Source organism: Podarcis muralis, chromosome 3 (assembly GCF_964188315.1).
Source record: "Podarcis muralis chromosome 3, rPodMur119.hap1.1, whole genome shotgun sequence".
Classification (NCBI taxonomy): Eukaryota; Metazoa; Chordata; class Lepidosauria; order Squamata; family Lacertidae; genus Podarcis; species Podarcis muralis.
Window position 1 is genome coordinate 86,128,555 of NC_135657.1, and position 26,358 is coordinate 86,154,912.

Consider the following 26,358-nt stretch of genomic DNA (forward strand, 5'->3'; position numbering starts at 1 on the left):
AATAGTCCCGCACCTTATTAATCCCCTGCCTTTGTGGCATCATCTCCGAAACAACCAGTGAAATCCTGTCTTTTGTCCTTTGAGAGGCTCCTTTCTGCAAAGCTGGCAAACAGAAATATAGAAATACTGTAAAGAAAATTCATTATACTTTTATTTCAGGGAGGAGGAGGTAGACTATACTTAAATGGCATTTGCGAAAAGTAAGCTTGCTTGTTATTAATTTTAGCAATGATAAATGCTCCATCTAGTGGCCTCACAGTTCTCTAGTGAAAACTATCACTGGTAGGATGGTGATATCACCATCAATAAATGAATACTTTGTTTATGCACACACACACACACACACAAAATACTCAGGTAGAAGCAGGCAGCTTTTCTTATATGTTATCCATAACTTGAAGCAATGATTATTGTATCATACAGCATCCCAGAGCATTATTCGTCTTGCTAGATAATACAGCTATTCAGATAGTTCTTTGTTGCCATGGCAATATGTCATAAATATCTATCAACCACCAAAAATAGCTGCAGATCACAAGGTAATAGGGAGGTTTTTCATGGGTTTTTATAGATCTCTCCTCCCTTTTGCCTTCAAAATGAATAAATCAGTCCCCAGTTTTGTAAACAGTCATATCTTTATTATCTTTAGATTATCAAGCCAATCTTTATGACATTCTTTCCACACCACCCACCTCCTAGTGAAATATTTACAATGTTGAATTGGAATGCAATAAAATTTGCATATCACTTTTTGCTGACCAATTGGGATTTTTTAAAGGAGCTAATTGGTCCTTCAGACCTATTGACAAGCCTATTACCATAGTGGCACAATGTAGTGGTGGCATTTCCACAAATATTATTCACAATCCTTGTCATAGTTTATAGTTATACCGCAATGTTCATCATGGACTGACATACCCAGTGTCCCAATGAAAAAGGAGACAGTGCAAGAACAGGAAATTATTATTATTATTATTATTATTATTATTATTATTATTATTATTATTTAAAAAGGAAATGCATCCTTGAATGCTTAGTAACCTACCTGTTTGCATAGCAAAGATGTGTAAGTCCATCATGTCACCTCACCTGTTCTGTCATCTAATTATTACTACAGGCTCTCTCTTCCCCAGCATGATTTTCTGTGACAGGAGGCTTAGCAAGACCTGGCAGCTCATGCTTCAAATATTTTCATAACATGAGTGGGAAATTGGAGGCAGCAGCAAATTATTGTCTAGGAAGGCACTCATATTTTAAATGTGTGTGTGTCAAAGAGAGAGAGAGAGAGAGAGAGGGAGGGAGGGAGAGGGAGAGGGAGGGAGGAGGAAATTAGCCACTAGCACCTAACCTCTTTTCTGGCTGAAATGCAGAAGTTTGCTATCTTTATGAATTTGCTTCCTGCCTGGTATTCACTTCCATCTCTTTGGTGTGGGGGAAAGCATTGCTGCCAAATCAAAGGGTGTATGTTGTTATGTATTCACTGGAAATCATTTTATCTTGTGATTACAAAACAGCATGACTGTGGCGCTGTCATTTTAAATTCAGCGCTGATACATATTCATGACAAGCAGGAAGAAGAAGTGCTACAGTGGCTTACAGGGAACTTGTGCTGGGTTTCGTGAGGTAATGCGGCCTAACGTTTCCAGTCCTATTAATATTCCATGGAAACCCCATATACATAATGTGGCAGACTCTATAGTTCCTAGCACCAAAGACATGGTGAGGCTTTAGCGTCCCAGAGTGAACAAAAGCCTCAGGGTGCTGGTGATGGCCCCTATTCACTGATTTAGTCAGCTTTGTCTGTGGAGCGTGAGAGGATACTCCCACAACTAAAGGGAATAAAATGCTTTGAGGGATAGAGCTTTCTACCCTTCCCCCATTTCTGGCTTCCACTTGTTTCAGGATAACCTTCTTACTACATCTGAAAACAATTATGAGTTGGACAGTACACTCCCAAGCACATTTACTCAGAAGTGGAGTTCATTGGAAATCACCCTTTCCTAAGTCTTACTTGGTCCAAAAGGGGACCAGTTTCTTCTCCACTGGAAGAGGAAAACTGCATATCCAGGGCAAATGACCAGGAAAGAGTGTGGCTTTGAGATTTTGGGAGGAACTTTAAAAAAAATTGCCGGCCATTTCATGACATAAAATGGCCTCCACTGCCACATACATTCTCTCCACAAGCATCCTGCAGTTTGAGCACTGTATTTGGCCCGGCTTATGATGTAACCGAAAGGGTGACTGCAAAAGAAATGAAAAGAAAACCACAGCACCAAGCAAAATCCACTGCTGCTCAATATATTACAGCACAGAGCTGGCAGAAGGGTATTAATTCAGAAGTTCCTGTTGTTTGTGCCTGCAATGTTACTGCAGCCAGTTGACATATGTGCCTATTAAAAGGTACAGTTTCATTCAATGACTTAGCACTCAGCAACATAGCATGGGAAGGAGGTTTGCAGACCTTAATCGCTATGAAATCTTGCACAGCAGACACATATTTGCTACTGCATCTTGGTCCCTTTGAGCCAGGAGGAGAGACTACAATTATTAATGCTGCCTTAAAATGAAACCAAACAACCTCATATAGCTCAAAGGCCTGAGGGACACTTAAACAGAGGTTGGGATAAAGTAGAATTATATTTACATAGCATTATGGTGACTTGGGAGACATACAGTGAATTCAGATAGTAAGAAGTTTAATGATAGCCTTTGATACCTCTCGCCTCTACTGGCATTTGGGGACTTAACTAAGCATACTTATGTGGGATGTAAGGCCCCCTCTCCTGATTATGTAGAAATCTAAGCTTCAGCAACCCAAAACCACATGAAATTCTTGGTTTAAGCTACTATGAACCCTTACTTCTCTCTAAATAATCACATTTTCCCCAGTTGGCTATTCACCCTTATTCAACAAATTTCTTTCAACTGTTCCTCAAATGTAGAAGCACATTCTTCAGCATGTAGCAAAAAAAAACCCAGCACCTGTTGATGACAGGTCGATAGTCTTCCAGTCCCTTGGATGGATTCCAAAAATGTGGCAGATTCTTTTGCCAAATGCCTCATAGATGCTGAGTAAAATATGCCATCTCCACATTAGGTGTGAAGTGAATCAGGATCCTATGAGAGTGCCTGTCATGAAACTTCCCCACTGCCTTGCCTTTCTTCAATTTGGCACAATGGGAGATGCTATACTCTATGACCTGTCTTCTCTTGATTTCAAAATGGTGCCTTGGGCATGCTTAGCAGCATTCAGGGAAGCCATGAACTATGAAAACCACATTTATGGACACATTTGCAGCCATGGTTAGAGCCTGTAGGAGACACGATTGCACAACGTGGTGTCAGCATTCTTTGTGTCCTCCCCGCCATTTTCAACTTCTTGTTGAGTGATGGAAGACTCATAGCAAGTGCTGTGATAGGCATAGGCTGGAATGAACCATATCACTCAAGCAGGGTCTAGGTTCAGTCCTAATTGGGAGGGTGGAGACTTATTGGGAATCCAGTGTCCAACCCATTCTATTTATCGGCCTCTTTTTTACTAAAGAAAAATGCAGAGGTAAGGCATAATTTGAAAAGCAACAAAAATTTGCAATAGTTCTTTTTGCCTTCCTTGTAACTGGAGAGAGAAAGGTGGAAAAGAAATACGGGGGGGGGGCATAGTATGTAAGCAAAAGATGGCATTTGGAATGTAGCCTGTCACTCAAGGAAATATCACGTGTAAGTAAGAAATTGGCATGGCAAAAAATGACACCAACTCCGTGGAGAATCCTGTGTTATTTCTCCAAGCCTATCAAGAAAGAACTTTAGAACAGCTACCCTTGTGCAGCCTCCAAAAGCAGTCTCAGTGCAATGCTTTTGAGAGTCATCTGTCAATCAAGCAACTTTACAGATAAAGACCAAATGCCATTACTTTGGAGTTCTCGCCTTCTGTCGTGAGCTACTCTGCTGGAAACTGCCACAGTACCTAAAACAACTTTAAAAGTCGTTTTGCTCCAGTGGTGTAAGTGATTTCCTGTGTCGTGGTGCTAGTCATTTGAGAAACATTAGGATGAACCAGTGTTGGCAAGAGTCAGCAAGAAAGTATTTTGAGCCAGTTGATCTTAGTAGAAAATGTTAAGTCAGGGCCAAAAACAGAAATGTATCAAGATCTGGGAAGCCTTACAGTGCTGCCTGAACACCCAATGGATGCTAGCAGATAGCATCTTTTAGGTCCAAAGGTGCCCTTGTAATATTCTTTAATTGATTGTGAATAGCATTGTGAATAAAGAAGTTTGTTCCTGCATGTAGCAGGTATTTATTGAGAGGCTGATGAATGTGAAAGGTCTAAAATGAAATGTGTAAAAACTTGTGCAGAAGAGGAAACCCTATTGGTGTGGGAGCAAACCTGAACCTGAAACAAAGAAAAGCCAGCACTGTGCCTTGTTTTTGTTTTATCAGTTTATCATCTTAAATTGAGTTTGGCTAACTTTCCTTTCAGAAGACGCATTTCAGCACAACTTGTAATCAGCATATAACTGAAAAGATGGAGACAGACAATCAATTGATTACATCTCATATTCTAGAGAATCTCTTTTGAACTAATATAATGAACTCTTTCTTTTGATTATCTCTTATGTGTACAATGCAAATAAGCCCTAAAATCTAGTACTGTGAGTTTGCCTAATATCAGTAATGCCTATTTACCATGATTTGATCTGCTATATAGCTGGCCTTTAACATTTTCCCAATTGAGATGCATTTCCACAAGCAAGCTATCTATTCCCAGAGGGTCGACCATGTTTTATCTGGCAACAAAAACAACCAAAGGGTCCCGTGACACCTTAAAGACTGTCCATATTTAGTAATGAAAGTCCCATGCTTTTTTTCCACAAGAAGAACACAATTCATGTCCAAAAGAAGCTATGCAAATGAAAAAGATAATCATCACATACTCTGTTTCCAAAAGGTTGCTCAGATTTCTATCCATTTCCTCTGAGCCTGGTATGCAGCCCTAGTTACTATTCTTCTTCTCTTCTCTTCTCCCTGTTGTAAGAAAATTAAAGTGGAAGTAAGGTGGGAGACAATGGCACCTGAGCTGAACACAGAAAGAAATTTAATTCAGTGAAACTTGCTATAGGGCTAGGTACTTGAAAGTGCAAGTTTGGTGAAAATTAATTTTCACACATTGTTTTCAAAGGAATTTTATTTTATCTTGAAAAGGTGCCGCCTGCAATTATTTCACTGTGGAAAATAATAGCGTCTAATGAGTTCCAGTTTGCTATAGTTATCTTTTACTGAAGAAATAAAATAACTCCATAAATATGAATGCCTTATTATTCTTGTTCTATGGACTTTCAGAAACTTATAATTTTATAGCTTTTTTTAAATGAAAAAAAGTCTTGCTTACAAACAGGAAAGGAATACTATGACAATAATAACAAAAATTATGACAGCAGCAGCAATATTAGAAAGCAAATTGCCCACCAACCAGCAAAAAAAAAAAAAAAAAAAAAAGCCTTAGAAGCATTGAAATCCTATTTACTGGGGAGTAAATCCCATTAAAAGCAGTGGGGCTTCTGAGTAAACATGCATCGGATTAGGGTGCATAACTTTGCTTTGTGCATTATCTTTATGACTTTGAGACTTAGATTTTATGACTTAGACTTCCTTATTTAATACATAAATAAGGACTGTGCATTTGGGGGGGGGTGTACTTGAGTGCACATAATTTTGCTGCTGTTAACAAATGAATTAGACTTCCACATCTTTCTAATCAACATTCACACAATTAATGAGGGGCATGGGGAAATATGATGGTCAGCCACATTTTAATTTGCAGTACTACTTTTTATCAAAATTCTGGGACGTGTTCAAAAGAACACAACATATTAGCAACATTCAGACCTCACACTAAATCATATTTTAGCATGGCAGTAATGAGCATATAAAAGTATGGCCTTGTGTACTCTCCCTTCACTTAGTGTGAGGAGTCTGGACACTTTTGCTTCTGTTTTTGTTGTTGTTGCTTAACCACAGCTTGTTCAAGTAAACTGCATATTATTATGGCTTTGCATCCACTTCCCACCCACTCTGGGTGTTAGTGAACCACAACATCCCCAGCCAGCATGGACCAATGGTCAGGGTTGATGGGAATCACAGACCCTCCAAGTGTCCCTATTTTCCAGGGACAATCCAGGATTTACAGAAGCCATCCTGGTTTCTGACTTGATCCCAGAATGTCCCACTTTCCCTTAGGACATGCCTATTTTCATTGGAGAAATGTTGGAGGGTATGGAATTGTATGTGATCCCCGGGCCAAGGAGATAAGTAACTATGCAACCTTTAGAAGACATCTGAAAGCAGCCCTGTGTAGGAAAGTTTTTTTTAATGTTTAATGTTTTATTATGTTTTTATATATGTTGGAAGCCTCCCAGAGTAGCTGGGGAAACCCAGTCAGATAAGTGGAGTATTATTATTATTATTATTATTATTATTATTATTATTATTATTATTAAATAGGACATTCCTATTTTCATTGGAGAAATGTTGGAGGGTATGGAATTGTAGTCCAACAACATCTCACTGGCCACAGGTTCATCATTCTCTGGGGTGATTTCACAGAGACATCCAAGTTTAACACGATTGGGGGAAATAAATAGCATTTGATATGAAAGAAATGTATGATCTATATCAAAAAATGAAATGATTTCAGAATTGGAAGAATACAGTCTGTGTTTATGTTTTACATAAAACTCGACAAAATTGTCATTTTAAAAGAGGTATTCAAGTGCTGATGGCACTTCTACACTGAGCCAAGAACTGCCAGACTCAGTACTGAGAGGTTTCTACCTAGATAAGTTCCAGGGATAACTCATGCAATAAACTGGCAAGTGATAGATAAAGAGATGAGGGACAGCAATAAACATACAATCATTACTTTCAATAAATGAAAATGCTACACTGATGGCAGCTTTATGGCCCGGGTAATAATTATGTTTATTGTCATAATTTTTATAGCACTTTTGGTGCTTAAAACAAGCATAAAACTAGTGATAAAACTTCCTTTGGCCTTCAGAATCATTCGTGCAAATATGCTGAATATATCATAGTCTGTGCAGTGAAGGAAATGAAAATAAAAATACATCTTCACTTAAAAATGGTTGATGACACAGTCTACTCTGAATTCTTGTGGCTTTACGTGCATAGTAATGTCACAAATGTATAATGTACCATAGTAATAATATTTAAAATCAGCTGATAACATCTTATGGAAAACAGGATGCTACATGGTTTTAGTAAAACAAAGTGGAAAAACATAGAACCTAGAAATCATCATCATCATCATCAGTAGTAGTAGTAGTAGTACAGTGGTACCTCGAGTTAAGTACTTAATTCGTGCCGGAGGTCCGTTCTTAACCTGAAACTGTTCTTAACCTGAAGCACCACTTTAGCTAATGGGGCCTCCTGTTGCCGCCACGCCGCCGGAGCCCGATTTCTGTTCTTATCCTGAAGCAAAGTTCTTAACCTGAAGCACTATTTCTGGGTTAGCGGAGTGTGTAACCTGCAGCGTATGTAACCTGAAGCGTATGTAACCCGAGGTACCACTGTAGTAGTATTTCTATGCTGGAAGAAGGAACCAGGAAATTATAGGTTCATTAGCTTTACTTCAGCCCCTGAAAAACTATTAAGATAGATCACACAGCAATAGATTTGTATGTACCTGAAATAGACTGATTATTTGGCATGAATATGCATTTGTTGAGAACAGAAATGATCAAAGAAGTTCAAAATTTTGACCGGGTAACTGAATAAGGCCCCAATCCTCTACCACTTTCCTGAGAGAAAGGCTTTTTTAACTCAATAGGAACTACTTCTGAGCAAACACATACAGGATTGCGCTGTTAGATCCAATCTTACTTATACTTACTTGGAGGAAAGTCATGCTTAAATTAATAAGGCTTACTTCTGAGTAAACATTGTTAGGATATACCACAACTGACTCAGTTTCTGGGAAAGGCAACGTCCTTCTTACATGTATCATCCAGCTTTTCTCACACTGGTACAAGATCTAGGTGAAATACACAAGTTCTCACATTGCCACCGTAACATCAGAAATGGGGGCAGTGAGCTGCCAAAGACCTCCTTATGAGCACATGGCTGAGATGAGATGTGATCCAGAAACAATTCATTCTCTTAACCACTGTACAACACTAGTTATTGCCTTAATTCCCTTCGCAGTATAAGACCATTTCCTCACTTACAGAATAAACATCAGCGCATTCCCCCTACAAGTGAGAAAAATAATACAGACTAGTAAATGTGTACCTTCCATTTTAATTACGTTGCAGTGCTAATGGCACCCAAAATCTTAACAATATGGGAGCGCTGCATTAGCTTTGCAAAGCTTCATGGAATTTTAGTGCAGAATTAATTTAACTTTATCATTTGGGATCTGTAATGAGCATTTGGTGGGGGTAAAGGGAAAAGATTGTAAGATAAACTTTGAATTAGACTTTCTTGGACTCTACAAATAGCTCTCAGCTATATTAGATTTGTTGCCCTGATTGCACTTTGGAGCGCCACTTTCCGTTTCAAAGCTATCTGCCTTTTCTTTGGACAGAGGACATTCTCTGACCTCTTGGATGACTCATTATTGCTTCTGCTAACAAACCTTTAATGAGCCTTGCAGTTTGCACATGATTGTGCTGGGATAGCAATGGCAGGGTGCAATATTGTTAGTTGGGGGTGGGAAATAGAAGTTGCAGAGAAATTAGGACCAAAAAAAGAAAAAAGAAAAAAGAAAAAGGAAGAGTGAGAAATAGTCACAGAGGCAGAAAATTGAAAGGGGAAAGTGGTTATGGAATAGGAAGGATATGTTTAAACTGTAATGTATGTTATCTTGCATTATTTCTGACTATGACATTAACCTTACAAAAAATGGTATATCATTATCCCAGCTACTTAAATCCCATTATGATGGCCTACTTATATCAAGTGCATAACCAGCCTTTGTCTGCAACTTTCCTTTATTAAATGTGGCAGATCAATAGGTTGTTATCTTCCTCAGCATTTTAAAGTGCATGCAGTTTATTTATCCTATCTATTATCACTCAATCACATTGACTTCTGCTTTGCAAAAATGCGGAGCGGCATTTTTCTTTAATTGCTAATGTTTCTTCTTAAACTTTTCCGTACATAAAGAAACAAAAATGAAGCAAGGCTGCCCTGCAATTCATTCATCACAGGCAAATATTAGCAATTTTCACTGTAAAGTACGTAAGGTCCATTTCGACAGACTCAATATCATTTTCCATTATTTGCAAAAATGGAGCTAAGTGCCATGATAACAGCACAGGATCTTAGCCTGCAGATTTAAATATCATCCATTTTGTTTGCTGAACTGCATTTTCCTTTAGTACCCTTAGGTGCAGCTCATCAGGCCCTGGAGATCTGAATTCAGTTAAAGATGGTATATGTTCCCTCATTCTTATTTTGGACTGCAGCTTTCTCATTGCGCCATCTATTCTGTTATCACCAAGCTGGGCGCTACTTTCTTTTTGGGTGAAGACAGACACAAAGTAGGCTTGAGCAATTCCACCTTCTCTCTGTCACCCAATATCATTTTTCTAACGTCCACATAGAGGACTCATTTATTATTAACTTTATTTTTATTTCATTTATTAAATTTGTATACCGCCCTTCATCCATAGATCTCAGGGCAGTTCACGGCATAAAAATGCAAGATAAAACAGAAAATACATAATAAAAGCAAGAACAGAACAGAACTCTCCTTGAACCTACTGCTTGTTCCTCCTCTTGCTTTGAACATACGTGAAGAAACCTTTTAAAAATTATTTTCTCACAAGCCTGAGCTTATTCTGAGCTTATTCTGTCCACAACAGATATTGTTATATACACACCCAATCTCTGAGTGGTGTGTGATTCCAGGGGTCCCAGGCGTTTCCCCTGGGTTCGTGTTTCCTTCTGAAAATAAGGCACAGCTGAGACTGTGGTGTTTTTATGATATATGGCTTATTTACATATATATACAACCTGAGTCTATGATGTCACAGCATTAACACCCCAAGGGTTTCTTGTTTCTCCCATGGCCGCAGACTTCGATGCCAGCAGCCATGGACCTTTGATCCAGCTTGCTGTGTTTAACAGAGTGAAACCTTTTTTCCCTAGGTCACATCATCGCCAATGCAGTCCTAAACAACTGCTCTCCTTTTGTCTCTGCGTCCTTTCCCAGAATTCAAGGAGGGCTCCCCCATTTGCTGGCCGGCACACAGTCTTTGCTTTGCCATTAGCCCATTTCCCTGTCTTAGTTCTCTGCTAATGGCCCATCTCTCAGGTGATACTTTGAACGCAGGTAGCTGAGTCCAACTGTTAAGGGTCCAGTTTAACTATTAAGAACTTCCAGTTTAACTCTCCATGCATTGATTAAATTCTAACACTTTCTAAATCCAGGAATTCTGGGTCTCTTGCAGCCACAAACTCCAAACAACATACTAATCAGTGCCCTGTTTGGGCACAGGTATTCAGACTCTTCCCTGTGTTTGTTGCCTTATACATTTCCATGAATATTTCAGACCAGATGCATGGAAGTATTTCTTTCAACATACATTATCTGTTGCCTATTTTGAAATTAATAGATAACCTTTGAGGATCCCTGTGTACATCATACCTCCTGTTCCCAATATTGGGGTCAATAGATTTGAAAGAAGGCAAACCTTCCAATTAGCAAAGAAGGTTTGCTTAGGCTCACTTTTTATCTTGGGTGGATGTGTGTGTTGTGGGGGGCGGGGGGAAGCATGCATATTTGGCAAACCAAAATGTTGCCTTTACTCTGCATAGATAATAATGTCATTGGTTTGTCTTTTTAAAATCTGGTATCTCTGGATCATATCCTATGCAAATGACGTGCACTGATGACAAACAATCTTGTGTAAACCATATGGCAAAAGCAGATAAATTACCTAAAGAAAGATATATAACATGATTTTTCCGTGTCACTTGTGGAGAAGTGGGAGAGGAACAAGAGCTGTTTATGAATAGAACTTTAATTAAACTTAGCTGCAGGCAAACTTGATAAGGTGACAAGGCTGCTAACTAAGGAGATGAAATGCTATCCTGCTAATCCTCATATATGACATTTGTGAAAATGTAGTATTAGACAGTATGCTGGCAAATTAATAAAATATTAAGGAACACATTATGCCACCATATTAATGGCCTTTCATAAAATTATATATTAATAAAAATTAAACCTTGCAAAGATTTATTATGGAGGTGAATATTAGAAGGATATATGAGATATACAACATGGACAGAACATGAATATTAAAACTAGCAGTCAGTTCATACATTACACTGGGCCATTTTTATTTTATTTTATTGCACTCATGAGTTGCCTGCATATGTGTTCCTGTCTGAAACCCTGGAGAGCTGCTGCCACTCAATGCAGCCTTATTGAAACACTTGCAATTTCCCTTGAAATTATTCAGATTTTTTTTTCTTCACCTGATAGGGAGGCCCCAGTTTTGCTTTGAAACTCCCCACAGCTTTCCATGGGGGAGGGAAAAGATTAGATCCGTGGTTAGATTCTAAGTATACTCCCCGTCATCCACCGCCAAATCACCATAATATTGTCTTCCAATACAGTGGTACCTTGGGTTACGAACTTAATTCGTTCCGGAGGTCCGTTCTTAACCTGAAACTGTTCTTAACCTGAGGTACCACTTTAACTAATGGGGCTTCCCACTGCACGATTTCTGTTCTCATCCTGGGGCAAAGTTCTTAACCTGAGGTACTACTTCCGGCTTAGCGGAGTTTGTAGCCCGAGGTGTTTGTAACCCAAAGTACCACTGTATTTCTTCATGGGCAGGTAATCCCTCCCCTACCTGGCCTGGTCTCCTTGGCAACACTTCCCCCAGGTGGGATTGGACAACTGACTGAGGTAGGCGGAGACCTCCAGGTATCCCACCTGAGGGAAGGCAAAGCCAAGCCTATGCTGTTGGAGCCGCTCCAGATCTAGGGGCTGCACGCGTCCACGCAAAGGGCGCCCCCCGTTTTAAGCGGGGAGCGGTCATTGCTGACCCCAATTGCCAGCTTCCCTGTTGTGAGCCTGAGTCAGTTATTCTCAACTTTGCTCTACCAAATTATCCCTCATGTTAAAATTGCTGTCCCATCTTGTCAGCCTAGAAATCCCATTGATCCAAGTCTCCTTTTCTTCTGGTTAAAGGCCAACTCCATCCATTCTACACCTTTACCCTTGACTGTGGATCCTGGCAAATAATGAACTGCACAAGGTAGCTCCCCACCTCTTACGCTGAAACTTATGAAGAAGCAGCAATTGGTAGGTTCGCAACTTTGCCTTATAAACATATTACATCTTGGGCCTGAAGATGGTTTGATAATTTGTGTGATGACTCCCCCCAGGGAATTTATAAAGACCCCCCCATACCCTATTTAAGAGAGCTCTCCCCTACAGTGCCATTATTTAAGCCTTTTGCCCAGCACCCAGCCTTCTAAATTAAATATTTCATTTTCTTTATATTCACACTCTGTGACACTTCCTGGATATAACTGTACTAAATCCACAGGTCTGCTTACCACCCACATTTTTTCTTTTTCTTTTTTCTTTTGCATGTGCAAGCTTTCCCACAGTTCTCCAAACAATCGAAGGAAAAGACAGATAATTAACTTCCCTATGAATATTCATAGACACTCTTCTGTTATTCAAGGATATTTTCCACAGAGCGGCGGGCCATTGTATTATGTAAAGCAAATGAAAAACAAAACAACTTGTACATTTTGATGGAGACAAAGGAACACAAAAATGCAGGATTGTGTACCAAAATGTTGGGATGGCAATTTCCTCATTTAAGAAGTATCTTGAGGGGGGGGGGGGGAATCATTTGCAGCAGGAGTTTACTGTTAAGCTAAGAAATCTTTAAGATTAAAATATTAAATGCACTCATACTTAGAAAGCTATTTGTTTGAAAAGCCTATCTGTGAATTAATAAGAAAAGGAATGGTGTGAAATTGTCTGAGCACACAGATGGACTGAAAACACCTAACTAACTTGCAACCACTTGTCTGTCCATGATAGATAGGTATTTTAGTGCGTATTGTTAGCCATCTTTGAGACAGGCTATAAATATTTTAATTAATACATCCAAATATACATGTTCATATTTGATTCTGGTTGTAAAGTATTTTGTTTGGCACAGCTATGACTCATGAGAGCACAGGACCGTATTGCAATAGGACACACAGACCAGTTGCCTTGGTGCTGCAGACTGACCTTCAAGTCCAATTTGCACTACCTAGCTCAGCGACTATGCTCTCAGCATAGGGCATTTCTTGTGAATTAGGAAAGAGTGGAGAGGAATTAGCTGCAGGAAATAGACTTCAGAGAGCTTGTAATTGCATAGATAAGGTCTTGTAAGCCTACAGTTCTGGGATCGTAAATTCATTGAAGCTAGGAACTGTGTTTACCTCTGCCCCTGCAAAGAGGCACTCAGTAGGATCAGTACCAAGTATTCATAAAAGCAGCATTTGAGATGGGGATGTACACACACACACACACACCGTATTTTTCCGTCTATAAGACACCCCCATGTATAAAACGCACCCTATTTTGGGGGACTCACATTTAAGAAAATCCACCCTTGGCACTATCTGTATGTAAGCCACACCCTAATTTTGGACATTATTTTTTAGGAAAAAAACCTAGTCTTATACACGGGGAAATACAGTGTGTGTGTGTGTGTGTGTGTGTGTGTGTGTGTGCGTGCACACAAGAGGTTGGGGGGGCTTTTTCACCTAGAAAAATAAGAACATCAGGCCAGAAGTGGTCATCAGACGGTTTCGATGACCAATATTTCCCATATATCGGATATATTTTTATCATGTTTGCTGATTTGAGTACAGAGTAATGCACCACACCATCACGAAAAGAGGCGAGGCAGGGGTGGAATGGAGTGTTTGCAGGCTTTTTCAATGTTGTTTCAAATATATGCAATTCCACTTAAAAGCCCGATACCTTGGAATATAACTGCCACATAAATTGGGAGTTGCCTGCACTGTGGCAAGACCAGGATTGAGAATGCAATCCTATGAACACTTACTTACACTTACTTTTTTCTATCCAAGATGGCGGCACATGCAGACGCTGCAGCTGAGAGCTCCCTAGAGGGGAGTCAGGGTTTGTTAGCACAAATTATTTATAAGGTGTCTCTATAGGAGTATATTGTATTTTAAAATGGGGTTTCAGAGTTTTTAGGGGTTTTTGAATGTCTTACGTAGATTTTTCAATATCATTGTTCTGTATGGGACAATGACAATAAAGATATCATATTATATCATACTAGGTAGTAAGTCCCCTGGAACTCTGTGAGAATTAGGTCTGAGCAAATATGCAAAGGGTTCCACAGTTCAGTGATAATCCTGTGCACACTTATTTGCAAGCAAGTCTCGCTGACCTTAGCCAGAAACATATGTAAGATCTGATTGCACAATGCCATTATCTGAGAGACTGCAGAATGCATGAAGCAGCTCTCTGAATCAGAGAATGAGCGCTGTGCGGTTTTTGAACGTCTTTTATACAATACGACTCCAGCAAGATCCAAACCAAATCAATGTGATTGCCTAAATATTTAAGTAATTTAAGGAATGAGACTATTGATGATGATTTAAATGGAATAGACGCATTACATGCCGGCGTTGCCCTTCCCTTTAGGTATCTTAAATTAATGGGAGTTCTGCCTGGATAAAGAACCAAAGCAATGGCTCCTCTGTGTTTCCAGTGCTCATTATGGTGGAGTATTGGCTCTGTGTAACAGATTGGGTCTAAGCTGAAAGTGATGTGTTTGATGGTTCATTGGACAGAGTTGCCTCTGAAGGAACAATATTGCTAGGCTATATTGAAGGAATGTCAGTTATTCAGGTGCAAGGGGAAAAGAAAATGAAAAACCAGCAGAATCAGAATGGTCTATGATGGTGGTGGGCCTTTGCTAACAAGACTGAAGCAACAAACAAAATTGAACAGCTTGGCTTTTTAACCATCCTAGAGTAATTAACAATCTTTGGAAACAAGTGAACCCAACATTTAGGCTGCAATACACATACCTGGGAATACAAACCACCAAACACAGCAAGATTTACTTCTGTGTACAAACATGCAGAAGAATGTGAGATACATAGTATACAGCACAATCTTAATTGTGGTTCTCCATAGCCCAAAGTCAAACTACTAACCAGGTGCACACCCAGCCAGCCTTGCATTGCTACAAAAAGTTGGCACTCCTAGGCAGCCTCATTAGGCACCAATAGGTTTCATTTAAAAACAAACAAACAAAACCCAGCCATAGTTAGCAAATGATAAGTGCCATTGCGTTGGGATTAATGTCATTTTTAGTTGAGATGTCTGAAAAGTGACATGTGCTAACATTCTTCAGAAGCCTTTACAGGGGTTCCTGAGAAATGTTCAGTCACTGGGAGCAATATATGTGGCTGTCAGACATGAACTGGGAATCGTATTAATTTTCTCCACAATCTAGGGATCGCAAGATGCATCTCCCAAATCAAATCTCCTAATTAACTAATCTAGAAAAACACCATGGCAGCCTCTGACTTCCGACAATGTGTTTGTACTCTGTAACCTCTGTAACCACATGCCAACATTACATCAATGTCACACTCTTTGAAAATCCCAGACTCTGATGATCCAAATACCTCCTCAAGCTGGCTGAAGGCCTGTGCTTGTTTTGTGAGCATAAAATATGTCCTAAACTTCAAATAGTTCAAATTTTTACAGTATGGTTTATTGCAATGATATTGATTCATTTTTCTAAAATGTGTTTTTTACTTTAAATTCCTGTATTTAATTGTACTTTATTGTGCAAATTTATACGTTATCTCCTTTTCCCTGTGTAGGGTTGTATCTCCCTTGGGAATCAACAGTCAAGGGCTTCATGCTGGCAGTGGGTGGGTCTTGAACAAATGGCGAGTGGAACTAGCACTACCCTGGAACTGGACCAAGGCGTTGGGGATCTGTAGATCTGAAGGTGGTTCGCAGCATAAAAATACAAGATAAAAACACAAAATACACAATAAGAACAAGAACAAAGCAACTAATAACCCCCTTCCAAAACTAAGTACAGAGCGGCTTCCTGCTACTGTTAAACCTGCTCCCATATTTCCTTTGCTAACACGACTGCAATTTTACTGCATAAACACATACAAATTAGAGTGGCAGCTGTGATCAGCAGGTGCTGTGGTGTATGAAAAATATTGGCCAATAAAGTACGAAAACAATATGGAGAAGGGTAGGGGGTATAGGAAGAATAGATAGTGATCCCCCACAAATTCTAAAATTCAGTCTAAATACCTCTCCCACATCCCTGTATATACTTTGGGGGTGGATCACATTAAAATACTTAAATGTTAGAAACTGCTGAGGAAATACACAAGTCAATGGCTTTTTTTTTTTTTTAAACCAAAAAAAAAGCTCCTTTGTGAGTTGTCCCGGAACTTTCAATTGGAATTAATTATGTTCTCTTGCAAAGAAAAGAACAGCTTCTACTTTAGTAAGTGCTTAATGAGGTGTGCATTTTATCTTTTCCTTGACTATGATACACAAACATTTCAACTCCTGTAGTCATTTTGAAAGTGTTAGATCTGTCATTATGCATTATGATGCACATGAACTAAACTTCAGAGAGATCTTTTGTAACTTATTCCACGGGACACTTTAGCCAACAATAGGAGGCAATGATCTGTGTTTTGCATTTCATTCGGCTGCACTGAGATTCTTTGTCACATTTGATGACAGCATCCCACTCGGGAATTGTTTTCTCCACACACAGCTCTCCACTCCATAAGGACAGGTTGTGTGCGCATGCAGCAGGATCCCCCTCTGCAGGTATGTCCAAAACAAGTGGACAGCATTAGGGCAGGAGGTGTAAGGCCCTTGTTTGCAACCCTGGTCTCTTGTCACATAGTCTGAATGGCAGGAACAAAAGAACAGCCAAATAGGGGTAACTAATAGCAGCTGGTTTGGTGTGGCAGAGTCATGGAGCCCAACTAACAACACTGTTACTACAGCTTACCTAGGATGGGCAGGGCAATGAGGAGTCCAGGGCTATATGGACTGACCAGTTTTACTGGTACATCTGCATAGCCCTTACCTTGCTACTGACTGCCCCAGCACTGTCTAGAGACTACAGTGGTACCTTGGTTTACAAACTTAATCTGTTCTGAAAGTCCATTCTTAAACCAAAGCATTCTTAAACCAAGGCGTGCTTTCCCATAGCAGCGGGGGACTCAAAATGGAACACACTCAACAGGAAGCGAAAGAGGTTCTGCTTCCAAGGCCAAGTTCACAAACCAAAACACCTACTTTGTTCATAAACTAAACTGTTCTTAAACCAAGGTACCACTGTAATCTACACTGATGAGTTATAATGTTAAAAATGTGTTATAAAAATGTGACACCAGAGGGTGCTGTAGAGCAGCGATCTGTCGCCAATGGGAAATTGCATTGGGAGCTATATTTTTATAACTTTTATTATAAATTATTTTATAATTTTTATTATTGTTGTTCCTACAATTTATTACCTTTCTATCACCCTACAGTCCCAGGGTGGGTTGCAACCATTAAAACACACCATTAATATTAAAACACAATTTTGCACAATGTTAAAAACATTTTAAAACAACTTAAAATTACAAAAAAAGATGGGTCCTAAATAAACATCTCAAGTGTCAAAAGTCAGGATAAAAAGGTACATTTTCAGCATTCACCTACAGCTATATAATGAAAGTACCAGACACAGCTCTGGGTGGTGGTGGTGGTGGGTTTTCTTCAGCTTAGGGGTGCCACAGATGTTTTTTATTAGGCTGCCATCCCCTGAGTTTCTGAGGGCAATGGAACAAAAGAGGATCTTAGCGTCCAAGAGCATCTTTAGGGAAGGAGGCAGTCTTTCAGGTATTTGGGCCCTGATTCAGGTGTCAGGAAGGCACAGCTCCTTAGCTCTGACCCCACCACTCTGGCTCCTAACATGACGTGTGTGTGTGTGTGTGTGTGTGTGTGTGTGATTGAGCCTAGGATAGCTTCAATAATAGGGCCTGTTCATAAATGCATGAAACATCACTTGATTTTTCACGACTTGCAAATGGATGCTATTTACTTAAGAGCTGATAGCAAAGTCCTGTCTGTAGTGTTTGATTGGTGATGCCTCATACAGATGTACAATTCCCTACTTGCTACTGCGGTAATCAAACAATAAGCATTTGTATGTGAACTGGCCTTTATTATATTGCTATTTACAGATATTCAGTAGCATCCCATTTGGAGTGGCATTGAATTCATTCAAAGTGATTTTCCTTAAGAAAATAAATACTTGGGAGGCAGCAGAAGACATAAAGAATATAATGCTGAACCTCCCTTCCCTCGCCCCATCAACTCGATAGTATTCCCTATTCATATCAATATAAAACAAATATTTGTCTTGGAGGACTACCTGTATTTCATTACAAATGTAAAAAACAAATTAGCAGGATTTTTAAAAAAATGAATTTACCAAAGCCTATAACCCCTGCAAAGCCTATAACCCCTGTTCTTTAAAGTGGGTACTTTCAAACTTCTTGCTTAATGATAAAGCATCATACTAAAAGAGGGAGAAGAGCCCATTTGTTTGTTTGTTTGTTGCATTTATATCCCAATTTTTTTCCCAAGGTGACATACATGGTCCTCCCTCTCCTCTTTTAATCCCCACAACAGCTCTGTGGGGTACATTAGCCCAAAAAGCAGTGACCGGCCCAAGGCCACCCAGTGATTTTCATGGCTGAAAGGGGCTTTGAACCCTGGTCTTGCAAGTCCTAGTCTGACACTCTAACCATTACACCACACGTGGCTCTAGATGTACCAATAGTTGAGAGACTATATATATGTATCCTGATCCGGTGGTCCATATGAGCTCCAATACTTTTGTGGAGCTCAGTTCATTTGATTGAGCAACTCCATGCTCCTATCCTTTTACATTCATTGAGCTGTGTCTTCCCTGGATATTAATGAGGACTCTCTTTCTTGTACCCCTCCCACACTCCTTAGGACCACTGTGCTGGGGAAACAATCTAATGGATAGTTTTCCAGTAACAGCCGTATAGTAATAAATAATTTGCATTTTCATCTTGAGAGCTTATTTATTTATAAATATTAGATCCGCATTCAGGTGTATCATATTATAGTATCATATAGTTTTAGAGAACAGGTCAGAGCAGGATGAATAAACAGTTTGAAATCAATTACCTTGTGTTTTCACAGTATAAATCTGAATATCCCTTGATTTCCCCCCTTTTTTTCACTTTCAGTTGAATGTCCATCCCTCCTACTGTTTCCAGTTCTTCACGCCGCAATTGATGTCTGTTCAGTAGATCATGACAGGTGGCTGGTTTCAAGTATTAAGTTTTTCAAGTAGAAAAGCCATCTTGCCATCAATAAGCATTTGAATCGGCTCCCAAAGCAGCAGGGCTACCTAAAAGGAGCTATTGAATGGGAAGTTGTTTCCTTTTCATTCTGCACAGAAACCCCCTCAATACCTACCAAACTCCTAGAGCGCTTTCCCAATACCTCAGATCTTTTATTCTTCACAGTGTCTTTCAGAGAAGCAATATTGCAGGCATTAACTAATATCGGATTCATTAATGCGGAGAACACGAAAGTAATGCCTAATATGAACCCGCAAAGGGACAGCAAGATATGAGAGTTGTGCACGTACACTAGCTGGCACGATGGCAAAATGTGGAGCCTTGAATGAGCGCTGGTGAAAGCATAATGCTTCAGTATCTTTTCTTTTGAAGGGGGTGGGGAGTAGAATTTTGTGAACAGCAGCAGTGATTTCACACATCTTCTTGAAGAGATTGTACCAGAGGCACCAGCAGCAGGAAGTCAAATCAAACCTGAACCTGTTATGAATCCATAAACCTGTTTGGCGTGAAGTGTCACAGTTCCCCTTCAGAAAAAGTGGCCCCAAAGTGAATATGAATAAGAAACTGTTAGCTGCCTTGAATTCAAACCGATCTCCTACACTAGAGGTAGGGGACATGAGTTCCAGCAACTGAAGGTGACTCTCTCTGGCCCTCAGAAATTTCCCCAGACCACAATATTTTCTGGCCCTGTTCAGCACCCTGAATGTGTTGCCTGCCTGGAATACATCTTTGATCTCTGATAATGCTTCTTGTTGGTCTGCATAGAAACGACATAGGGGTGTATCATTGTGTGTAGAAACTACCTCATACCCTCCAACATTTCTCCAATAACAATAGGAACGTCCTATTCAACAACAACAATAACAAAAAAAATTTTGTTTATACCCCGCTCATCTGCCTGGGTTGCCCCAGCCACTCTAGATGATTTCCAACATATCTAAAAACTTAATAAAATGTTAAACATCAAAAAATAACATTCTCTATACAGGGCTGCCTTCAGATGTATTCTAAAGTTTGTATAGTTACTTATCGTCTTGGCTCGTGACCCTCCAACATTTCTCTGATGAAAATAGGGATGTCCTAAGGAAAAGTTACCAGCATGAGTTTGACCAAACTGCGGGAGGCAGTGGAAGACAGAAGTGCCTGGCGTGCTCTGGTCCATGGGGTCACAAAGAGTCGGACACGACTAAATGATTAAACAACAACAACAAGGAAAAGTAGGACATTCTGGGATAAGATCAGAAACTGGGATGGCTTCTGTAAATGTGGGACTGTCTGTGGAAAATAGGGACAACTTGGTGGGTCTGCAAATGTAAATTTTGAACAAAGATAAAATGCCTGAATTCAGTCACGTCATCCTACTTTACATACACTGTTTGTGTGAAGCTGAGCATTCTTGTTCCTCTCCTTCCACCCTAAAAGGTAAAGGGACCCCTGACCATTAGGTCGAGTCACGGACGACTCTGGGGTTGCAGCGCTCATCTCGCTTTACTGGCTGAGGGAGCCAGCATAGAGCTTCCGGGTCATGTGGCCAGCATGACTAAGCCGCTTCTGGCAAACCAGAGCAGCGCACAGAAACGCTGTTTACCTTCCCGCCGGAGCTGTACCTATTTATCTACTTGCACTTTGACGTGCTTTCAAACTGCTAGGTTGGCAGGAGTTCGAAAGGGTTGGTGAGCCTGCACTAAATATTTTCACTATGTTAACTGGAAGGGAACAATGGGGAGAGAAAAACTTGACTCAGCTCTTCTGTGATGAAAGTGACTTTACTCCAACTGGAAAATAGTCTGTTGGATCTTAATTTATTTTCACACAAACCTGGAAGCAGCTGCAGCAATGGGCTGCCGAGTTTATTTAGTGCCATACTCCTTTGTTCCCTTTTCCCCCTCCATGATGCCTCCATTCTGTCGGGCTGTAGGCACTAAAAGTCTTGTGGAAATTTGTGAGGCTACTAAGTCCCAAATCCCGTTTATAGTATTTTCTCATTTATGTCACCCCTAACACCTAGGCCTTCAGAACAAGCAAAGAGATCTTTAAAAAAGAGATGCATAAATTATCACCACAACCCTCCTGAAGTCACAGAGGTATAAAAATGCCTTATTTTAAATGAGAACTGGACTGTAAAATATTAACTTCACAAGTCACACAGCAGCTGTCTCTTCTGTTCAAGCAAGATGGGGCAGAGGATGGAGGATGTAGCATCTGCACCCTTTCAATCACTTTTTAAGCCGAGAAGGACACACAGTTTATAATCTAGTTTGCCTAATTTTTGGTGCATCTTGTATGATATGTATGAAGGACATATTGGAGCACATCAGCATGCAAAATCATAGTATGTAAAATTGCAGTATGCACATGCTATTTATGTGGCTTTGTAATATGTGGTATCACATCTTTCTCACTTCCTCCCAATCCCTCATCCTGTTTTAATGCTTGCATTTTGGGTTATTCTCTCCCATTTTTGCTCATTTGCTTGTGGTCAAAGAGCTGAGTTTTGAAACACATTAGATATTCATTCAAATAATAATTTTAAAAAATAAATTATCATTCTACATGGGTGGTGCTGTGGTCTAAACCACTGAGCCTCTTGGGCTTGCTGATTGGAAGGTTGGTGGTTTGAATCCCTGCAATGGGGTGAGCTCCCATTGCTATGTCCCAGCTCTTGCCAACCTAGCAGTTTGATAGCACGTCAGTGCAAGTAGGATGATGATGTAGTGATACCTGTGCCATTGTAGCTTGTTGGTGTCATGAACATGCTATCTTAACTTCAGTGGCCAAAGGAGAAGAAATACATGGAATTAAGGGTTGTGGTGAGGGTGGAATGGAGGTGTTGACAGTAGGAATCCTATCTTCCTTTCCACAACTGCAAAGCTAAGACAGCAACATACTACACAAGATGGCTGCCTCCTGCACATCTTCCCTTCCTCCACACAACGAAGGATAGAATTCTGACTAGCAAAGGAACCAATCATGGTACAAGACTAAGGCCAGCAGGAAAACACAGCTAATGCATACCAAGACATTCGGTGCGGGGATATTTAAAACTCCAACCCCAATTAATATCTTGACATACATGAGCACACATGGATTTTTATGATGGGGTAGGTACTTTGTACCACGAAAGATCCCACAACAAAAATTGCCACTGCTGTGCTCAGTGATTTCTCCAGTTCCATTCCTACATTGTTTCTTTGGTTGCCTCTGCCCTGAGTTCCACTCCTCAAGTCTGATTCAAATATGAGAATTTCAGGAATTAATTTAAGAACTGCAGTGCTCATAGTTTTTGGTTCCTTTCATTCAAGGTCAGGAAACCTTTGGCTATTCAGATATTGTTGTGCTACAAAACTCCCATCATCCCTGACATTGGCCATTCTGGCTGGGGCTGATGGTAGTTGGAGTTCAACAGCATCTGTTGGGCCACAGTTTCCCCACCCTCATTTAGTTCCCTTTTCCCAATGCTACTGATGGCTGATTAACAATTACATTTGCTTAATCACTGCAAACACATAGTATTGCTGCAATTGTGTGTATGATTGCATTAATATTCTTATTTGCAATACACATTGGTATAACACCCAATGACAATAAGATTGATACATCCATATGTATGGTAACGTAAAGTTTGCTTTTTTTTTTTTTTTTTAGCATTTTCTCTATGAGCATTGAGCAAACATATGCCAGTGATGGGAGATTAAGGCATGAATGAACAGAAAGCAATGAAAACTATGGTGAGCTGTTGTGAACACAGTGCTTTGTACAAAAGTCAGCTGTTGTTGTTTTTTAATTGGAGCAAAATAAATTCATTCCAGGCTGGTCTGCCAAAAGATGGAATTCCCTGGAATTCAGAGAACTCTATGCATCCAAAAGCTTGCCTTGCTCGAACAACAGCACTTCATATCACATGACAAATTTATTTTGAATCCATATTTTAAAAGAAGCTTGTGATATGGCCTGAAAAGGATAAAATTCCACTAGGTATGCCTGAACCCTTGATTGTTCCTTACTTAGTTCTCTGAATCTATGCTTTTGTTTCTAGCTTCTTCCACCAAGATATCTTAAAACCAGGAAGCGTTCTTGAATTGGGTTGTTTTGACTGCAAACCTCATTTATCTCTCATGTATATATGCCTTCAGTTTCTATTACTAATCAAAAAAGCATTTCCACTTCTGTGGTTTTTGAGAAGAGGTAAGGTCTGTCTAGTACAAATGTTCTCCCAAGTGACTGTGACCACATGGGACAGTGGTGTAGGTTCCCAAGTCCCAGTTAATCACACTTCTGTTCCTGCAGGGCTTTCTAATGTGCATTCACGATGTCTGACAGCTGTCTTTTCCTTTAGTCAGAGAGCGAGTTTGTTGTGCCAGGCAAGGGTATAAATAAAACCCCAAGGGTTTCCATGGTTGCCACACTCAACAGTCTTATGAAACAGGGTGTGTGTCTGCATGGTGGGAAAGGGAGGATTCTGGCATTATTTTATGTCAGATGCTACCACTTGTAGCAGAGAGGAGAATGAGTTCCAACATATTTTCCCCTGTGTTGTTATTGAAAATGTATATATGGGCTATAGCTCAGTGATAGAACATAAGCCTTGCATGCAGAATGCCCCAGGTCCAAACCCTGGTGTTACTAGGTAGGTGGGGCTAGGGGAAGAAAAGAAACCCTCCTGTGTCAAACATTCAAGAGCTACTGCCAGTCATCCCAGAAAATGCAGATATAGTTGGACCAATGATCTGATTTGGTTTAAGGTTCCTACATTTAAGATCTCTTATATTCTTAAGGAATCATTCAGCATAACCCATTCGTAACTCATGAGAAATGTAGATATAATATTCATGGGAAGAATGCCTTATACAAAGGTGATGTTGTTGTTTTAAAAGAGATAATTATGTTAAATATGTAAGGACAAAAAATATTTAAAAAGTTCTGCATTCAAAACAAATTGCAGATTACTTCCTGGACTAAGCTTGGCAGGATACAATATTGTAATATGGGAGGCTCTGTAGCAGAGAGTAATTTCTGGGCTTTTCTTAATCAAACAACGTCCTATTTATGCCATTTGATATTTAGCTCTAGAAAAAGAAGTTCAAAGAAAGAGGAGCAGCCAAATAAGTGACCTCATGACATATTGCTTAATTAGAATAAATTAGCAGAAAATATTGTTTTAACAGGAAAGAATCACCAGAGTTGACTTTAACAAGGCACTTAATTATATACATCAAGGGAAATTTCTTTGGGGAACTCTCTTTTCTTCATCTAAGTAACTCTCTTAATGCAGTTTCTCATTTGCAAATGTGATTGGGGAAAAAGATCTAACAAGATAAATTAGATCTAATTTCACCAACCATAAAAAAAAGTTTGTAAAAGTTTGAGCCAACAGGAGGAGTGGTAGGGATGAATGCAGAGTGCAGCTTTTTTTTGCTGACTTTGCTTTTTAAGGTTGTTTTATTGTTAATGATGACTATGTGAGCATGCTTACATTAAAAATGATCTGGACTTACAATTTTTTGGGTATGTATGTAAGATACTGTATATATTTGAAGCTCAGTTATTGCTTTGTTATTTTCATGGCTTAAGACACACAAAGTAAGGCAGATATGCAAGACATTTGGACATTCCTGCTTTAAGAATTGAAGTGATGAATCATGGGAGAGATTTCATATATATATATTCATCTACAAATGTGTGAAGTAGATATATAATCTTTATTTAAAAGTATCTATAAATTCAGAAAAGTTAGCACTAATAGCCAAAACTCATAAGATGCCCTTATTTCCTTATATTTCTTTATTGTGAAAAATCAGAAGACAACTTGGATCAATTCACTGTTATGTTTATGTTCTTTGAATGGACATAAGCAACTGAAAAAATGAAATTTTGTATCATTCTAAATCTTTTTGCGTGCGCGCACACACACACACACACACTGAAAACTTCCTTAGAAGCAGTACATATTTTTCAAGGGAACTAGAATCTCTTTTGCAGATTATATTGCTAGTAATATATATTCTGGGTTTTTTCTGTTCCCTTTTCCAGTTCTGATCAGACACAGTGAGTTATGGTGTGAAACTGACAAGAAAGTGAATGCCAACATAAGTAGCTCAGCATCTAGATCTTAAGTGTCCTATGAGCTATTGGGTGCTGGTTAAGGAAGTCCAGTGAGAAAAATATAGCGTTGACAATTTTCATTTGATTCCACATGTGTTTAAATTTAAAAGGAAACATAGGAACAGACGAACTAGGAATGAAAGAATTTCCAGAGCAACTCATGGCTGCATAAGGCCTATTCTATTCCTGATCATGGTCTTAGAAGGAAAGAAATGTCATCAACAATGGAGAGAAAAGGCACCAACCAGAAAAAATGATGCTAAACTAACTTCCATCTACATAGCCTGTATTATTCTGAACAATAAACCTGTGCTATCTCTATCTCTCACGCAAAGACACATGGGCAGATATGAACCAAACAAGCAAGTCTGAACTAAACATATTGAAAAGATTATAGAATTCAAGGCAGACCAAGGCCTTTTTTGCTTCAACATGGTTGCTGTCTTATGTCGTATCTTCATACCATATTAGAACATCTTCAGAGCTTCCATTGAATTTACAGATATGTTTCACCTGAGGTAGTGGTGTGCCCCCCCAAAAAATGTCCCTCATTTCTTTTACCATCCTTCAATGAGAAAAGAAATTGCATTTGAAAATGATCAAAGGGGAAGAGAAACTTTTGGAGAAATTATCATGGGTGAGGTGCAGGGTTTTCTGGTACGTAGCTTACTTTCAGTGAGGTGCAGGAGTGCATGAAAAGTTGAGTGTGTCTGCACTCCACAGCCATCAAAGGTTCCCATCTTCCTGGTGTCCTTAGCTTTGGGTTTTTATTGGGTTCTG